This window comes from Macaca fascicularis, chromosome 2 (assembly GCF_037993035.2).
Source record: "Macaca fascicularis isolate 582-1 chromosome 2, T2T-MFA8v1.1".
NCBI lineage: Eukaryota > Metazoa > Chordata > Mammalia > Primates > Cercopithecidae > Macaca > Macaca fascicularis.
In genome coordinates, this window is record NC_088376.1 from 99,197,867 (window position 1) to 99,216,891 (window position 19,025).

Sequence of the window (19,025 nt, forward strand, 5' to 3'; positions counted from 1 at the left end):
AAACAGAAAATTATGCAAACGTCAAAGTCAAATTTTAACTCCCTGAAAAAACAAAATTAAACAAGAAAGGAAACAAGTATGATATACTACATGGCTGATCAGTAAACAATATTTATTTCATTATAATGAAAACACCAACTATTGTTTTAAAATTTCAAAATTGGAATGTTGCAGGGAGGGAAAGTGGGATGAAATAGTGAAGAAACGCAAAACAACAATAAAACCACCAGTAAGCCCCATCATCTGAAGATACTCCTATTTTAATAACATTATTTTTTAAACAAAAATTGGTTAATATGGCCGGGCATGGCGGCTCACGCCTGCAATCCCAGCACTTTGGAAGGCTGAAGTGGGCAGATCACCTGAGGTCAGGAGTTCGAGATCAGCCTGGTCATGGGGTGAAACCCCATCTCTACCAAAAATACAAAAATTAGCCGGGCATGGAGGCAGGTGCCTGCAATCTCAGCCACATGGGAGGCTAAGGTGGGAAAACTGAAGGCGGGAGGTGGAGGCTGCAGTGAGCCAAGATCACACCACTGCACTCCAGCCTGGATGACAGAACAAGACGCCATCTCATTAAAAAAAAAAAAAAAGTTTCTAAAACATGCTATTTTGTAATCAGTTATGGTAGACAAATTCTAAGGTGGTTCCCCACCCTAATCCCCCTTCCTAGTGTTCACATCTTTGTATAATTACTTCTCCCATGAATGTAGGTGAGTCCTGTGACTTACTTCTAACCAACAGAATATGGCAAAGGTTATATAGGATGTTACTCCCATAACTATGCTACATTATATAAGACTGTCTTGCAGCCGGGCGGGTGCAGTGGCTTACGCCTGTAATCCCAGCACTTTGGGAGGCCGAGGCAGGTGGATCACGGAGTCAGGAGATCAAAACCACCCTGGCTAACAGGGTAAAACGCTGTCTCTACGAAAAATATAAAAAAATTAGCCAGGTGTGGTGGTAGGCGCCTGTAGTCCCAGCTACTCGGGAGGCTGAGGCAGGAGAATGGCGTGAACCTGGGAGGCGGAGCTTGCAGTGAGCCAAGATTGCATCACTGCACTCCAGCCTGGGTGACAGAGCAAGACTCTGTCTCAAAAAAAAAAAAAAAAAAAAAAAAAGCACGAACCCTATAGTGAACTGTGCATGTGAGGGATCTAGATTGTGAGTTTTTATGAAAATCTAATGCCTGATGATCATCTGAGAAGAAATGGTTTCATCCCAAAACCATTCCCCCACCCATCCCACCCCCGTCCACGGAAAAATTGCTTTCCATAAAACTGGTCCCTGGTGTCAAAAAGGTTGGGGATCACTGCCTTACACCATATAGAAAAGTTAACTTAGGGACCGGGCATGGTGGCTAATGCCTGTAATACCAACACTTTGGGAGGCCAAGGCAGGTGGATCACCTGAGGTCAAGAGTTCAAGACCAGCCTGACCAGTGAAACCCTGTCTCTATTAAAAATACAAAAATTAGCTAAGCATGGCGGCAAGCGCCTGTAATCCCAGCTACTTGGGAGGCTGAGGCCAGAGAATCACTCAAACCCAGGAGGTGGAGGTTGCAGTGAGCCAAGATTGCACCATTGCACTCTAGCCTAGGCGACAAGAAAGAAACTCTGTCTCAAAAAAAGAAAGAAAAAAGAAAAAACTCAAAATGGATCAAAGACCTAAACAAATGAGCTAAAACCATAAAATTCGTAGGAGAAAATATATGGGAAAAACTTCATGATATTGAATTTGGCTATGATTTCTTGGACATAATACCAAAAGCACAAGCAACAAAAGAAAAGGTAAGTTGGATTTCATCAAAATTAAAAACTTTGGGCAGGGTGCGGTGGCTCACGCCTGTAATCCCAACACTTTGGGAGGCCAAGGCAGGCGGATCACGAGGTCAGGAGTTCAAGGCCAGCCTGGCCAACATGGTGAAAACCCATCTCTACTAAAAATACAAAAATTAGCCAGGCATGGTGGCGTGTGCCTGTAATCCCAGCTATTCAGGAGGTTGAGGTAGGAGAATAGCTTGAACCCGGGAGGTGGAGGTTGCAGTAAGCCAAGATTGGGCCACTGCACTCTAGGCTGTGACAGAGCAAGACTCCATCTTAAAATAAAATAAAATAAAAACTGTATACATCAAAGCACACTATCAGAAAGTAAAAAGGCAACCCATGGAATAAAAAAAAAATTTGCAAATTATATTGCTGATAACGGAATGATATAAAGAAATCCTACAACTAAGCAACAACAAAAACCCAATTAAAAAGATAAAAGACATAAGTAGATGTTTCTTCAAACAAGATACACAAATGGTCACATGAAAAGATGCTCAGCCGGGCCTGGTGGCTCAACATATGTAATCCCAGCACTTTGGGAGGCTGAGGCAGGAGTATTGCTTGAGCCCAGCAGTTGGAGACCAGCCTGGACAAAGTTGCTTGAACCCAGGAGTTGGAGACCAGCCTAGGCAACGTGTGTCTACAAAATATTAAAAAAAGAGGCGGGGCACTGTGGCTCATGCCTGTAATCCCAGCACTTTGGGAGGCTGAGGTGGGCGGATCACCTGAGGTCAGAAGTTCAAGACTAGCCTGGTCAATGTGAAGAAACCCCATCTCTACTAAAAATACAAAATTAGTTGGACGTGGTGGCGCACGCCTGTAATCCCAGCTACTTGGGAGGCTGAGGCAGAAGAATTGCTTGAACCCAGGAGGCAGAGGTTGCAGTGAGCAGAGATCATGCCATTGAACTCCAGCCTGGGCAACAAGAGCAAAACTCTGTCTCAAAAAAAGAAGAAAAGAAAATCAGCTGAACATGGTGGTACATGCCTGTGCTGTGGTCCCAGCTACTGGAGAGGCTGAGGTGGGAGGATCACTTTAGCCCAGGAGGTCGAGGCTGCAGTGAGGCATGATTGTGCCACTACACTCCAGCCTGGGTGCCAAAGCAAAATCTTGTCAAAAAAAAAAAAAAAAGAAAAGAAAGAAAGAAAAGAAAAGAAAGAAAAGAAAAGCGAAAAAGAAACAATGCACAATATCACTCATCACCAGGGAAATACAAATCAAAACCACAGTGAGATACCACCCTATTAGAGATTTTATTTTAAAATCTCTAGACATTTTTCTGTTAGAAAACAGGGCCAGGCACAATCAGGCCAGGTGCAGTGGCTCACGCCTGTAATCCCAGCACTTTGGGAGGCGGAGGTGGGCAGATCACAAGGTCAGGAGTTTGAGACCAGCCTGGCCAATAGGGTGAAACCCTGTCTCTACTGAAAATACAAAAATTAGCCGGGTGTGGTGGCGGGTGCCTGTAGTCCCAGCTACTTGGGAGGCTGAGGCAGAAGAATTGCTTGAACCCAAGAGGCAGAGGTTGCAATGAGCCGAGATTGTACCATTGCACTCTAGCCTAGGCTACAGAGCAAGACTCCATCTCAAAAAAAAAAAAAAAGAAAAAAAGAAAACAGGACCAGGCACAATGGCTCAAACCTGTAATCCCAGCACTTTGGGAGGCCGAGGTTGGCAGATCACTTGAGCTCAGGAGTTTGAGACCCTCCTGGGCCACATGGAGAGACCTCACCTCTGCAAAAAATACAAAAATTAGCTGGGCACGGCAGTGCACACCTGTGCTCCCAGCTACTCAGGAGACTGAAGTAGAAAGGAATACTTGAGCCCGGGAGATCAAGGCTACAGTGAGCTGTGGTCGGGCCCCTGCATTCCAGTCTTGGTGACAGAGTGAGACCCTGGCTTGACATAAATAAAAATCAATCAATAAGAAAACAGAAAATAACAAGTGTTGGCAAGGATGTGGAGAAATTGGAACCCTTGTGCATTGCGGGTGGTAATGTAAAATGGTGTAGCCACTATGGAAAATAGTATGGTGGTTCCTCAAAATATTAAGCATAGAATTACCAAATAAAATTTGATAACTATCAAATTACTAGCGATTCCACTTCTAGGTACATACACAAAAGAATTGAATGTGGCACTCGAACAGATATTTGTTTACTCATATTCATGGTGGCATTATTCCCAAAAGCAGAAAGATGGAAACAACCCAACTATCAACAGGTGATTAAACAATATGGTATAAACACACAAAGGAATATTATTCAGTCTTAAAACAAATGAAATTCTGATACATGCTACAACATGGATGAATCTTGAAGAGATCATGCTAAGAGAAATGAGCCAGACACAAAAGACAACTATTACATAATTCCATTTATACGAGGTACTTACAGTAGACAAATTCATAGAGTCAAAAGTAGAACGATGGTTACCAAGGGCTATGAGCATGAGGTGATATTGTTTAATGGGCAGAGCTTGCTTGGGATGACGAAAAAGTTATGGACATGGATAGAGGTGACTGTTACACAACAATGTAAATGTACTTTATACCACCAAATTGTACACTTAAAAATGGCTTACATGATAAATTTTAGGTTATGTATACAGTCATGTGCTGCATAAGGATGTTCCAGTCAACAACGGACTACACATATTACAGTGGTCCCATAAGATTATAATGGAGCTGTCCTATACAGGTGTGCCCTTTTAAGAGATGGGGCCTCACTATGTTGCCCAGGCTGGAACGCACTGCCTATTAACAGGTGCGCTCATAGCACACTACAGCCTAGAACTCCTGATCTCAAGTGATCCTCCTACCTCAGCCTGAGTACCTGGAATTACAGGTGCACACCACCATGCCTGGCCTATTTTCTGATCTTTTATATCATATTTTAACTGTATCTTTTCTATGTTTAGACACACAAAAATTTACCATTGTGTTATAATTGTCTACAGTTACAGTATTTGGTACAGTAACACGCTGCACAGGTTTATAGCCTAAGAACCACAGACTATACCATATAGTCTAGGTGTGTAGTAGGCCACACTGTCTAGGTTAGTGTAAGTACACTCTGTGATGTTTACATGACAAAATTACCTAATGATGCATTTCCCAGAACATATTCCTGTCATTAAGCAACAAATGACTGTATTTTACCATAATAAAAATTTTAAAAAAGGTCAACAGAGTAAATTTTATATTATCTATATTTTACCACAATTTTAAAAACAAAACAAACTTTATTTGATTGCAAAGGATGAATCTGGCAAGACAACAAGAACAATGCCCTCTCATTTCCTTGACTGTTCACCTAGATACCGCATTATCTGTGACAGGGGAAAAAACATCTAATCTAAAGCTGAATTTTTTACTATATTTAGTCCTATAATCCTTGGGTCACTTAACTGGGATACTTACTTTTTAAAAGAGGCAACACTATATATTCAGTTTGTTCATGATTTAAGCCATTTAACAGGGAAATAAATATTTTAACATCCTAATCCTCTGCATACAGTATAGTATACTCTAACTTACAAAACAGAAAGCCAAAAGATTGCTCCTAGCTATTAATATATTTCTACTTAGGAAAGTGGGCATGTAAGGAACAACATGCTCAGAACAGTAACATAAAAATTAAATTTGCTTCCCTAAAGCAGTAAAGTTATCTGTTATATCAAAAGTAGTTAAAATGTGGTAATGAAGGAACACTGAGATATACAGGGTTCAAAATGAAAACAATGGAAAAAGATAATCCATGATTCTTTAACGAAGATGTTTATAGTCCACCTCTGAGAAAGCACCCTGATATGTATTCCAAGGCTTTCCCCAGCTCTTTACCACTTTCTCTCTCTGCTGGTCTTTATTTCTTTTCTTTTTCTTTTTTCTTTTTTTTTCCCGAGGATGAAACGAAGGCTGAGACAGAGAAGGGAAAATAAGATAATGGGAATAAACTGATAATGAAGAAAGAAAAATACGAGTTTATTCTTTCTCCTCACACTGAATCCTAAATACGTTATCATCATCATTCTCATCATCATAAATGTGAACAACCGCAAATAACTGACGGCAAAGGAAAACTAAATTTCCTCTAGTCACAATCTAATCTAAAGCAAAAAAGTGGGGGTGAAGGAGTCCATGCCGAATTCTTCAAACAATCTTGACTGTAATACAAAGCTGCAGTTAAATATGGTGACATGAACCTTGGTCTAAGGGTGGAACACTAAGTTCTTTAACAGCTTTCTAGCCTAAGAAGTGACATCAGTCAAAGAACCTTAAACTCAAGTGTTTCATTCACTAAGTATAAACAAATCAAGGTTTTCGTAAGACACCACATAGTACAAACTAAGAGTTTAAAGATAAAACTTCATGATACTATATAGTACCACAGGAAAAACAGAATGAGAATTTGGGAAGAAGCTAATTTATCTATCTGAACTCAAAATAATCCTGTAGAATAGTCCATTATTCCAACAGTCCTTTTGATCCTATCGACAAATATGAAGGTCTCTGAATTGGACTGCTATTTTAACTGGGGCCCTCCGTATGCCAGTAATAATAATGTTTTTTCGCTATTGTAAAACATTCGACTGATTTTTGGCAAACACTCTCATATAACCAGAAGATAACATCAATGCTGGCACAATCCCTATGCTCTTTCTTGTGCACATTTTTCTAAAAACTTTCCTCCTGGCCGGGCGCAGTGGCTCATGCTTGTAATCCCAGCAATTAGGGAGGCCAAGGTGGGTGAATAACGTGAGCCCAGGAGTTGGAGACCAGCGTGGGCAACATGCGGACACTCCGTCTCAACAAAAAATACAAAAATTGGCCCTGTGTGGTGGTGTGTGTATGTAGTCCCAGCTACTTGGGAGGCTGAGGTGGGAGAATCACCTGAGCCCAGGAAGTCAAGGCTGCAGTGAGCTGGGTTCATACCACTGGACTCCAGCGTGGGCATCAGAGTGAGATCCTGTCTCAAAACAAACAAACAAACAAACAAAACCTTTACTCCTTAGTTTTCCTTAATAAGAGGAAGAAGCAGGGGAGGAGGAGGTAGCAGCAAAAACTTGGATCCTCAGATATACAGGCTAAGTAGATATTCACCCCAAAACCTAGCCTTAATCTTCTGAAGGCAAAATGTCCTTTTAACTCCCCCTTCTGTGGTTGCTACTGATCCTAAACCACAGGCCTTCCTGACTTGCAGCAGGACCAGGCCAGATTATGGTTATGTGGTAGGTTCTGTCAGGCAAGCTTTGACAAGGTCTCAAAATAGACCCTGGGCACACGCCAGGGAAGCTACCACTCACGAGTTCCAACTTCATCAAACTATAGCCCTTCAGCATGTAATTTTTTTTTTTCTCTCTAGTGTCTCTCTCATTTCAAAAAGGCAAAGAATCCTGAACCTCCTCCTGGCCACAAGTAACCTGTATAACATTAAAATGTAAAACTTAAGCCTCCTTTATTCTGTTTACAAACACTTTGCAGAATAAAGATTGAATCTGTACCTACTTCCTGCCTTGAGAAAGTAATCCATCAATAGCACTATGGTTTGCAAAAGGATTTTTGGATCTCAAACTCCACAGAGGTTTATTTTATCATGTATAGATTAGGATGTGGAAGGTAAAGGAAAAGAGAAGGTAGATTATTTACTTCTTTCCTGACTAATAACATAGTAGCCGACTTATGCAGGGCAAGAAGTTAAACTATACACAATGCTTTTAATTGATACTGGTCATAAAATTCTGAAACAATCAACCTACTATAAGACGTAGTCATTTAACTATTTTCAAATATAAATGCTTCTATGTGACAGCAACAGTTTTCAAACCACAATATTTCTACTTTTACCAATACAAATAAAATTAATCACCTGACACTCAAATGTTTTCAAGTACCTTATAAAATACACTTGCAATATTTTTTAAATGGAGAGATGGATGAAGAATACAAAGTAATTAAGAGCTCCTTTCCCCTTCCACAAGCCCAAGAAATAAGTTAAATTCCATTATAAATAAAGCCAATATAGGATTGAAATAATTTTAACTTTTCATAACTTCAGTCCCAATCTTACAGTCACACTTTGAAAATACATTTTGTATAGACACTTACTAACTAGTGCAAAGACTTATATATGAATTGTTCATTATAGCAGTGTTTGTAGCAGGCTAAAATCAACCTAAATATCTGTCAGTAGAAAATGGTAAAATAAATTATGGAAAATGAATAAATTATGGTTCATCTACACTAGCAAGACATGCAGTCTTTAAAAAAAAAGTAAGAAACGTGCTAAATACAAAAAGATCTTCATAGGTCAAAGATAAGAATGAAAGATACAGTATATTTCTCCTAGACATATGTCATTGTATATGGTTGCTTGGATTGGGGGTTGGGGTAAGGAAAGGCTGGGAGTTCGTGGTGGAAAGCAGACTTTCTTTTCATCATATACCACATTTTTAAATGTTTTATCAATTTTTAAAAGTCCCATAAACATCTACTGAACCTATGAAGTAAATAATGCCATTTCTTCCCCCTCCCTAATTATCTCTACTTTTATCTACTGCGCTCCCTACCACTAGGCTAAAACAAATGCATACATATGTTCCCTATGAAATGGAATTATCTCTTGACCTCCCCATCAAAATAAATGAATAACAGAACTAATGAAAAAGTATAATGCATGATCAACCCAGTTTTTAGCCTAGCGTTTGACTCCTTTGAAGTCCAGCATAATTTATTATAAGCCGAAAACTTTACGAGGTAAGTTTTGTTCAATTCCTTCCTTCTGAAGTTTTAAAAGTTGAGTTTTCTTGGCTGGCACGGTGGCTCACGCCCGTAATCCCAGCACTTTGGGAGGCCGAGGCGGGCAGATCACGAAGTCAGGAGATCGAAGCCAACCTGGCTAACACGGTGAAACCCCGTCTCTACCAAAAAAAAACAAAATTAGCCGGGCGTGGTGGCGGGCGCCTGTAGTCCCAGTTACTGAAGAGGCTGAGGCAGGAGAATGGCATGAACCTGGAAGGCGGAGCTTGCAGTGAACTGAGATTGCGCCACTGCACTCCAGCTTGGGCGACAGAGCGAGACTCTGTCTCAAAAAAAAAAAAAAAGTCGAGTTTCATTTATTTATTTTTGAGACAGAGTCTCACCCTGTCTCCCAGGCTGGAGTGCAGTGGTGCTTTCAGGGCTCACTGCAGAGCTCGTGTGGCTTTCCCACCTCAGCCTCACAAGCAACTGGGACTGCAGGCACACACAACCAACTAATTTTTTTGCAGAGACAGGGTCTCACTATGTTGCCAGGACAGGTCTTGAACTCCTGGGCTCAAGCACGCCTTCTGCCTTGGCCTCCAAAAGTTGGGTTTCAAATGATGATCACAGATTATATTCTTTATTTGAAAACTGGACAAAGTAGTACATTTTCCCCATTAAAGGACCATCTCTCAATTTAGATGTTCCAGATGGAAAGCAACTACCTAAAAGGAAAAAGCTATGAAACAGCCTCTATTTTGCAGGTGCAATGGATAATGATCCTAAGGTAAAGACGGAAGAATTTTATTTCGTTTTGAATGATACTCGTCAACATTCCCAACACACTACAAGAATTATTTTTTTTCTATATATCATCAATTCTGTTCCTTCTCACACTAGCAACAGGCTAAACAATCCACAAACAGTTTTGCAAGAAATTGCTCCCTCCCTCTTGCTAAATTCACATCTAACCAAGATTTGTTTTTGTTTTGAGAGACAGAAATACTTTGCCAAATGCATTCTCCATATCACCTTTTCCTTTCATTACAGAGATACTTAAATCCTGACCTGGAAAGGTTTCCCTTGCGTATTTACCTATCAAGACTGTCAGTTACGGTGATTTCCACAAGGGATTTTCCAAAAGGGAATCTGTGTTCACAGGGAACTGAAACTCTTTAGTCACTATTAGCTGGACAAAAATCAAAAGCAACATTAGGGAACACTCTGAATATAATGGATATCCAAAGTAAAAGAAGATGTCAAAATTTAGTGAAAGAAGTAAAGGAAGTTAGTAAGCTAGACCAACAGGACAGACTTGCCATTACTTTATAACTAGCTAAAGTTCTTCATAAATGAAAATCAAGGTAAAAAATCAGCTGAACTCCAACAGAAGGAAAAGAAAAACAAGGCTAAGGGTATCAAGAACTCTGTGATTTCAACCTTATTTTACTTAACACTTGAAAGTCAAAAATGATCAAATTACATTTCAGCAATAAAAAGCTATTTCTAGTTTAAAGTGAATCCATTCCAATCACAACTTCAATACACACTTTCTTCTAGAACAGAACTTAAATAATAACTCATGTAGTTTCATTCTACATTTTTAAAGACAGAATCACAAAAATGGGTGATGCTTTCCACTCAAAAGACTATTTTGTATAGTGCAAATTCTTTCAGTGAACATTTTCATACCTTAGTGATGGTAGCTCTCCTTTCCACTGACACTTACTTCTAGACCCCTTCATTTATCTTCCCACATCTGGCAAAAAAAAAAGTGGGGGGAAGGGTAAAACCAAAACAATCACTTAAAAACCAACAGACTATTCTAAATTCGAGCATTCTGCAAATACTTCAACTTTTATTTCATTACCATTCTTCATGATGACAAATATCCAGCAACAGACCTAACAAAACATAATACAACACTTTCTACTAAATGAGTAAAGAATGCCATCTCATTAGGCAGACACGAACTTAGCTTTTCTCTATTTCAATTTTCAGATTCATAGCAATGATTCACAAAGTGAGTGATCTACCTTCGAAATGAATCACACTTTCCGAAATTCTTATTCTACATAAGTATATTATAATACTAGGTCATTATCTCTGTATCTGTTAAACAGAGCATGATGTTGGTTAAACAGGGTTAGTGCTGCAACAACCTTGGAGTCCCTGCCAACTAACTCTATTTGCAACACTGCATTCTCCAATAATTGCACTTTTTCATATAGATTTATCCCCAAAATAAAATGTTATCTTGAAAAAATATTATTTTAAACACTGATTAAGAACTTATACATCCACACCCTGCTCTCCCTCTCTGTTCCATTACTGCATCCACATTCTCTTCCAACTATGACAACATAAAAAAATTAAGAACCACTCTTATCCTTACATCTCATTTTTAGTCAATCAATCCACTCTACAATTTTTTTGTTTATACTAGAAATGCTGAGTTATTAAATGGAAACTCAAAGAAAACCAGCTACTAACAGTTAAGGTTTAGGATACAATATTTATCTAGTCATGTCTCAGCAGCCTGTATTTGTAGCTCCCACGGTGGAAAAAGTAAAGCAAACACTTGAACTTTTTTCTCTCTAAGAAAGAAAAAGAAGTGGGTTTCCTTAGGTCCTCCTGCATCCTGCCGGTTACTCACAGGCAGGGTTGACTGGAGCTCTGTAACTTAACAATCTGGGTGTCAATAACGCCTCATATTAGTCAAGTATTAACCCAGCTAGGGCCTGTTAAACCCGCGCTCCAGCTCAGGTCAAGGAAGAAGTAAAATTCCCCAAAAAATGCTACGCCCTACACCGTCCTGACACCGTTCCCTGGGGGTGCTCGTCCCAGGACAGAACTGGAGTGTGGCATCTAGGGAGGAAGAGAAGGCGCCTGGGGCACCCGAAACGGAGGGACAGCTGCCCAATTTAATTTCTCCCACAGTGGGAGTAACACGTACCTTTCCCCTGCGCGGAGGAAGGGTGAGCGTTAGAAATCAGACGGGATGTCTGAGAACGCCGCAGGCAGGGGGCGACCCCAGTCCGGGAGCCTGCCGGGGGCCGGCCAGTCCCCAGGGAAGCCCGGCCCCCTAGCCGAGGTCAGAGGCGGCGCGGATCCCACGGGACTGCGGAGGCCGGGAGGAAGGTCCCCAACTCCCTGCTCCCTGCTCCCACCGGGCTGGCGGGAGGAGCGGCCCTTACCTGGGTTAGGGCGCGCGCTGTGACTGCGTCGCTGTCCGGGAAGGGCCGAAGAGCGGCTTGCCCGCCCGGCGCCCGCTGGGGCTAGGGGCGAGGGGCGCAGCTGGACGACTCAGTCCTGGGTCCCCCGGCCAGGCGGGCGGGGATGGACGCGGCGGCTCCCGGCACCGGCAGCCGGCTAGTCGGTCAGGCCGAAGTGCCCTCTGCGCCGCGGCTGAGACAGCGGGAACCGGCCCCGGGAGGAGCCGCAGCCTGAGCGGCCGACTGAGGAGGCAAAGGATGGGCGGGGCCACAGGGTCGACGACCCGCTCACCCGGAAGCAGTTGTGGCCGTGACTGCCCGGGAGTGGCGTTTGCCGCAGGCCGGCCTTGCACCCCGCTGGGCAAAGTACGCGGGGCTGTCAGACGACGAGCTGAGCCCTGGGCCGGCGGGTGAGGTTCCCCAAGCGGCGGTGCTCCTGCCTCCCTGTTCCGCCATTGCGAGCCGTTAGGGCCAAGCTGGAGGGAGGGCGGCGAGGCGCGGCTGCTGGTAGGGCGGGGCCCTGGGCTGCTGGTGGGGCGGAGGCTGGAGGCGGCCTTGGGCGGGTGGCTTCTCTGGGTCGCACGGTTCCTGCCCAGGCTTTCCGAACCAGGACCAGTGCCGGTAATGTGAATTGACACTTGTTCCGATTCAGGGCTGCCCTTACCCTGGTTGCTCCTAAACCCTGCGGCCTGGTGGGCTTGGGCAAGTGGGCTGGAGTAACGCTCTGTTAGGAAACGAGTATGCGAGGGAGGGTGGGTGGGTGTGGTCGAAATGCCCAAGCTTCACTTCAAAAATGAAGACGCATGACCTTAAAATTATTTCTGGAGAAGAATACTTGCCCGAGAGGTGGAGTGGGGGACGGAGAGCGGGATGGATGGAGGAGTATAAAGTGTGTTAAAAATCTGATAGACACGGACTTGTCATTTATTCCGGAAGTATCTAACGAGGCCCACCAGGTTCAAGCCACTGGGGAAGGACCAGGGTTGTGCATTTGGAAAGCTCACCTTAGTGGAATAGACGGACTGAAGCAAACAAACAAGGTAATGACAGGTGTAGTAAGGCTTTGCAGGAAACACACAGAGTGATGAAAAAGATTTTGTGGACGAGGCCTCTGGCTGGATAGGATGGCTAGAGAAGACCTCTCGGAGGAAGTGATAGTTGAGGAGCCTCCTAACAAAAAAGGCACGAAATACACCTAACCACAACTTTACATACAGGGACTGCAGATTCCAGAAGCCCCTGAATAAGCCCACTAATTCCATGTTGAGCACCTGTCTCTAAAGCCTTTTAAGGACTGTTTCTGTGCTGCCCACTTCCCCTGCAATTTCAGAAGGCTTGATCACCCTTACAGTTTATGGGGGCTGCCACTGTGGCACTAATGGGGAAGGTTCGAGAGACAAGGACAATTATACCCATCAGCTTTGAGAAACAAATTCTTTACCTTTTCACTGTTTCTATGTCACTATATTTCTCAGAGCCATGAGTAAACATTAAAACTATGATTTTTACATTGGTATGTTATGATCTGAATAAAATGATTAATGACATATTTTGCCAAATTTGTTGAAGACAAAGGAAGAGGATCTATTCAGATGCAGTACCTGAATAATACCAAAAACCCAACATGTATTAAATATTAACGACATAATTAATAGAAAGATTGTCAGGGCCGGGCGCGGTGGCTCACGCCTGTAATCCCAGCACTTTGGGAGGCCGAGGCGGGCGGATTACGAGGTCAGGAGATCGAGACCATCCTGGCTAACACGGTGAAACCCCGTCTCTACTAAAGAATACAAAAAATTAGCCGGGCGTAGTGGTGAGCGCCTGTAGTCCCAGCTACTCGGGAGGCTGAGGCAAGAGAATGGCGTAAACCCGGGAGGCGGAGCTTGCAGTGAGCAGAGATAGCGCCACTGCACTCCAGCCTGGGCAACACAGCAAGACTCCGTCTCAAAAAAAAAAAAAAAAAGAAAAAAGAAAGATTGTCTGGATAATTCATTAGATTCTCTTGCCCTTTTAATTTTACTCCTTAGCCACTTGTTTTAATTCATGCAAACCAGCAGAAATATTTTGCATTGTGTTTCTGGGAAAACGGACTGGGAGGTAGCTAACACTTACTGATCACTTTCTATTTACACAGCATTGTGCTAGGAACTTAAATATCTCTTCCAGTATTAGGACTAACCTTGAGATATGGGTATCATTGTACCCACTTTAGTAACAAAGACATTGAGATTCAGAGAGATTGTGACATACCTAATGTAGCAAAACTAGTAGCTGGAAGAGCCAAAAATTGCACTCAGATCTCTCTGGCCCTACTAAATGCATCACCATAAATTATTTCATGGGCAATCTTCCCTGCACATTAATTGATTTCTTTCTGCCAAATGTATGTGTTCCTAGATCTTTTTGTAATATTCTGACATGGGAATGCCCCCAGGTCTGTGAGGACTGGCTTCTCTGGGGTTGTATCAATAGATGAAGGAAAATTTTGCGATTGTTTATACAGTTTGGGGGTATGAGGTGGTACAATTTGTATATTTTTGTTACTTTCATAGCAAAATCTTCAGTTTTCTTTGATGAGGCCAAGAAATAAATTTTTTCCTTTCTTAACAGCAAATACTTATTTTTGTGGTTTTCACAAAAGTTGTCTTTCACAAACACAATAATACTGTGTATATTATTATAATAATTAATAAATTTATTATAATAATCATATAAAATAAATAAATAATAATAAAAAAACACATCTCTAAGATGTGAAAGATCATTAGTTCATACATTAAAAGTAGGATACCACTTTTGAAAGCCTAATATTTTTATTAGTAAAGTGTGTCTAGACCAGGCGCAATGACTCACACCTGTAATCTCACTACTTTGGGATGCAAGGCAGGTGAATTGCATAAACTCAGGAGTTCAAGACCAGCCTGGGGAACATGGTGAAACCTTGTCTCTACAAAAAAATTAGCTGGGCATGGTGGCATGTGCCTGTTAGTCTCAGCTACTTGGGAGACCCAGGTGGGAGGATTGCTTGGACCCAGGAGGTCAAGGCTGCAGTAAGGTGTGATCAGGCCACTGCCCTCCAGCCTGCATGACAGAGCAGGACCCTGTCTCAAAAAGAAAAAAAAAAAAAAAGTGTGTCTGTGTGTGTGTTAGAAACATTTTTCTAATTTTATTTAACTCCTTACAAGTCTGTGGAAACCTGGCAATGTAACTGTCTTTTACTATGTATATTTGTTTTAAGTTCTCCTTGTAAGAATTCCTATCTAGATTTATTATTTTTTCATGTTATTTTTCTCTTTTTTATTTTTTATTTGGAAATAATTATTTAAAAGTTGCAAAAATAGTACAGCAGTCCTGTGTAGTATTTGCCCAGTTTACCCTATTGGTATCTTACATACCTATAATACCCTATTGGTATCTTACATACCTTATTAAAACCAGGAAATTGACACACTACAGTCTTCTTTAGGTTTTTAATTTATTTTTATGTTTCATATCAAAAAGTTTCCATTTTGCAATAATTCATTTCTATTATATTTGACTTGGCCCTTCCTCTCCTAAATTAGCAAATGTTAATAAGCTTGTCCTGCTGCTCATCTTGAATTACAAGTTTATTTTTAAAATTATCTGGGTCAACACAATTGAAAGTGATTCATTTGTAAGGTTGTTGCTTTCTCTGGTCATACTGTTCCATGTCATCCTGCCCTAATAAACCTGCAAAATTATACAGCTTGTGTGTGTATATTTTAATACATCTTCTGACCACTGCAGTTTTTTCACAGATTGTTATCAAAGGAAAACAAAGAGGAATACAAGACATCCTCATTTGACTGGCTTTTTAAAAAAGTTTCTAAACATCTAACTGTCAAAACAAGAATACTGGGTGGGCATGGTGGCTAACGCCTTGTAATCCAGCACTTTGAGGGGCCAAGGTGGGCAGATCCCTTGAGCCCAAGAGTTCAAGACCATCCTGGGCAACATGGTGAAATCCTGTCTCTACAAAAAAAAAAAAAAAAAGTTGGTTGTGGTGGTCCACACCTGTAGTCCTAGCTACTCCAGAGGCTGAGGTGGGTGGATGACTTGAGTCCTGGAGGTCAAGGCTGCAGTGAGCCATGACTACACCACTGCAAGCCAGCCTGGGTGACAGAGCAAGATCCTATCTCAAAAAAAAAAAAAAAAAAAATGCTATGGTTTGTTAGTGTGCAAAATCTCACTTATGGCTAATTCTAGTTCTACATGGATTCTCCTACCCAGGGCACTCACCTTTTCCTCCACCAGAGAATAAACATAGAAAAATGAAGGGTAAATTACTTTGTTCAATCTTAGTCTTGAGGAAAGGTTAATGAGAGGGGAAAATTTGGGACTTTGTATAGGTATCAATTATGTTATGAACACCTAATCACTTATTATCAAGTGATGGTTTTTCTGCATTATATACTTACTATAAATGAGTAAAAAACACCCTTCATATTACAGCTTATTTAACAAACTATTATTTATCTGCTGTGTATCAGGCACCCAATTAGGTACTTGACACAGGGACAAAACAATCTCTGCCCTTAAGGAGCTAGAATGCCAGAGTTTCTGTTGATATATATTTTGTTAATGCATGTTAAGCTCTCACTATGTGCTAGATAATTTGCAAATGCTAGACATCCAACGGGAAGCAAAAACAAAGCTGTTTCTTTTTCTCATGAAACTGGTAAGGGAGACAATCTCACAAAAGTACCTTTAAAATCTAACAGGTATTACAAAGTGTAGGTATGTGCTGCCATGAGGGCATAAAAGCATTGGGACTTGACCTAACCTGAGGTGTCAGAAATGCCTTCTTCTGGGAAGAGATGTTTCAAGCTGAGATTTAAAAGTGCCTCAGAGTATAAACTACATGCGGAAGTGGAGGAGAGCAAGAAAGAGCACATACAGAGCTCATGATAGAACCAACAGAGTCCCAGGGGCTGAAATGAGAGAATGTGAGATGAGTCTGGAGAGTTAAGGGCCCACCATTCAGGGTCTTAGAGGCTGTGGTAAAGATTCTAATCTTTGTTATGAAATCTGCAAACCAATTGAGTTTTTCGTGAGAGCAACATGGTTTGTATTTTCAAAAGCTCACTCTGACTTCAGTGTTAAGAATTCATTCATGCATAGTGGCATGCACCTGTGGTCCCAGCTACTCGGGATGTGGAGGCACAAGAATCGCTTGAACCCGAGAGGCGTAGGCTACAATGAGTTGAGATCATGGCACTGCACTCCAGCCTGGGCCACAGAGTAAGACTTTGCTTCAAAAAAGAAAAATTAAAAAAAAAAGAATTCATTCTTGGCCAGGTGTGGTAGCTCACACCTGTAAGCCCAGCACTTTGGGAGGCCAAGTTGAGAGGATTGCTTGTGCCCAAGAGTTTGAGACCAGCCTAATCTATATGGTGGGACCCTATCTCTACAAAATATAAAAAAAAATGAAAAACTTAGCCAAGTGTGGTGGTGCATACCTGTAGTCCCAGCTACTCATTCTTTAAATAAATGCATCCTGAGGGCCTGCTATAGACCAAATCCTATTCTGCACACAGAGCACACGGCAGTGGACAACAGACAAATTCCCTATCTGTGAGGATCTTACAGACAATGTACAAATAATATATAAGATAATAGTGCTGTAAGAACATTGAAACAGGGTGAGAATGAAAGGGTAGGGTGGAGTTGCTATTTTATAAACTTGAACCCTATGAAATTACTGATTTTTAAAAATAATTTTTGACCTGAGAATGACATTACACCTTAGGTTTAAATGGTTCAATCCAGTTGTGTGACATGAGGGTCATATGATTCAACTTAATACTTGGAAGAGTCAGAACTAATGAGGTGATCTAAAGAAAGAGAAGCAAGCCATGTAAATACCTGGGAGAAGAGCATTTCAAGAAAAGGAACAGCAAGTGCAAAGGCCCTAAAACAAAAATGTGCTTGCCATGTTTGAGGAGCAATAACAAGGCTGAAGACTAAAGAACAAGTGGGGAGAATGGTAATAGACGCCAGATCATACTGGTGACCATGGTAACAAATTGGCTTTTCTCCTTTTTTTTTTTTTTTTTTTTTTTTTCCTTAAGATAGGGTCTCACTTTGTCACTCAGGCTGAAGTGCAATGGCTTGCTCATAGCTCACTGCAGTCCTGAACTTCTGGGCTCAAGTGATATTCCTGCCTTAGCTTCGTTAGTAACTGGGACTACAGGCATCCACCACCACGCCCGACTAATTATTTTTTTTAAGAGATGGTATTTCACGAAAAATTATCCAGGCGTGGTGGCAGGCGCCTGTAGTCCCAGCTACTCGGGAGACTGGGGCAGGAGAATGCCGTGAACCTGGGAGGCGGAGCTTGCAGTGAGCCGAGATTGCGCCACTGCACTCCAGCCTGGGCCACAGAGCCAGACTCCGTCTCAAAAAAAAAAAAAAAAAAAAAAAGAGAGAGAGATGGTATTTCATTATGTTGCCCAGGCTGGTCTTAATCTCCTGCCCACAAGTGATCCTCCCACCTCAGCCTCCTAAAGTCTTCCAAAATGTTGGGATTACAGACGTGAGCCACCACACCCAGCCTGGTTTTTCCTCTTTGAGAGAGCTAAGCCGTGGGAGAGTTTTGAGCAGAGGAACTACCATCTGCCATTTTTTTAAAGGACTATTCTGTTAATGGTAGAATGTAAGTGGTGGATGTAGAAGTGATTGCTGTAAAACACACAACTTTGCTGTGTGTTTGAAATTTTTCCTAATAAAATAAGAATAGTTTAAACTGATACATTGTGAATAGACTTTAGAGGAGCAGAGGCGAGAGCAGGAAGACCAGTTAGGCTATCACAATAATTCAGGTAGCAGTGGAAGTGGTAGGAAGTGGTTGGGGGTAGATGTGGTGTTTGAATTACAAGTTAGTAATTCAGAGGAAATGCCCAGGTAGGAAATACAAATGTATAAATCCACCTAAAGATTAGGAAAACAAGGACAAATGTCTTGAGAATTAAAAGAAAATGCTCAGGAGTGTAGCCTAAAGCCTCTTACTCCTGCTATTTTTCTAGGCTGGTTTTGGTTGTAGATAGTTATCAGTTATATGTTGTCGTTCAGATTATTTATATGTATTACTGTCCACAACTCACTTATGTTCTAAAGGGCTGTTTTTTTAATGTTGTTCTTGTCTTCTCAAGCAGCGTATATGCTTTTTGAGAAAAGATCTATTTTCTTGTATACACCCCACAATGCCATATTCCTAGA

The 19,025-nt window shown here is 41.6% G+C and overlaps 1 protein-coding gene across 50 annotated transcripts in view; it reads right to left on the reverse strand.

Moving 5' to 3' along the window:
- The window catches only part of LRRFIP2 (LRR binding FLII interacting protein 2), a 128,446-nt gene extending 116,418 nt beyond the window's left edge, over positions 1-12,028 (reverse strand). For 33 of the 50 annotated variants that reach the window (XM_005546639.4, XM_045386499.2, XM_045386497.2 and 30 more), the window contains exons 1-2: positions 11,766-12,028; positions 10,261-10,327 (exon numbers count right to left, since the gene is read on the reverse strand). The gene's annotated coding sequence lies outside the window, so the exon portion shown is untranslated. Of the gene's footprint in view, positions 1-10,260; positions 10,328-11,524 lie in introns of all 50 variants that reach the window. The other 17 variants (XM_074031674.1, XM_074031663.1, XM_074031669.1 and 14 more) reach the window with 2 other exon arrangements.
- Between the last annotated feature and the right edge of the window lie 6,997 nt (positions 12,029-19,025).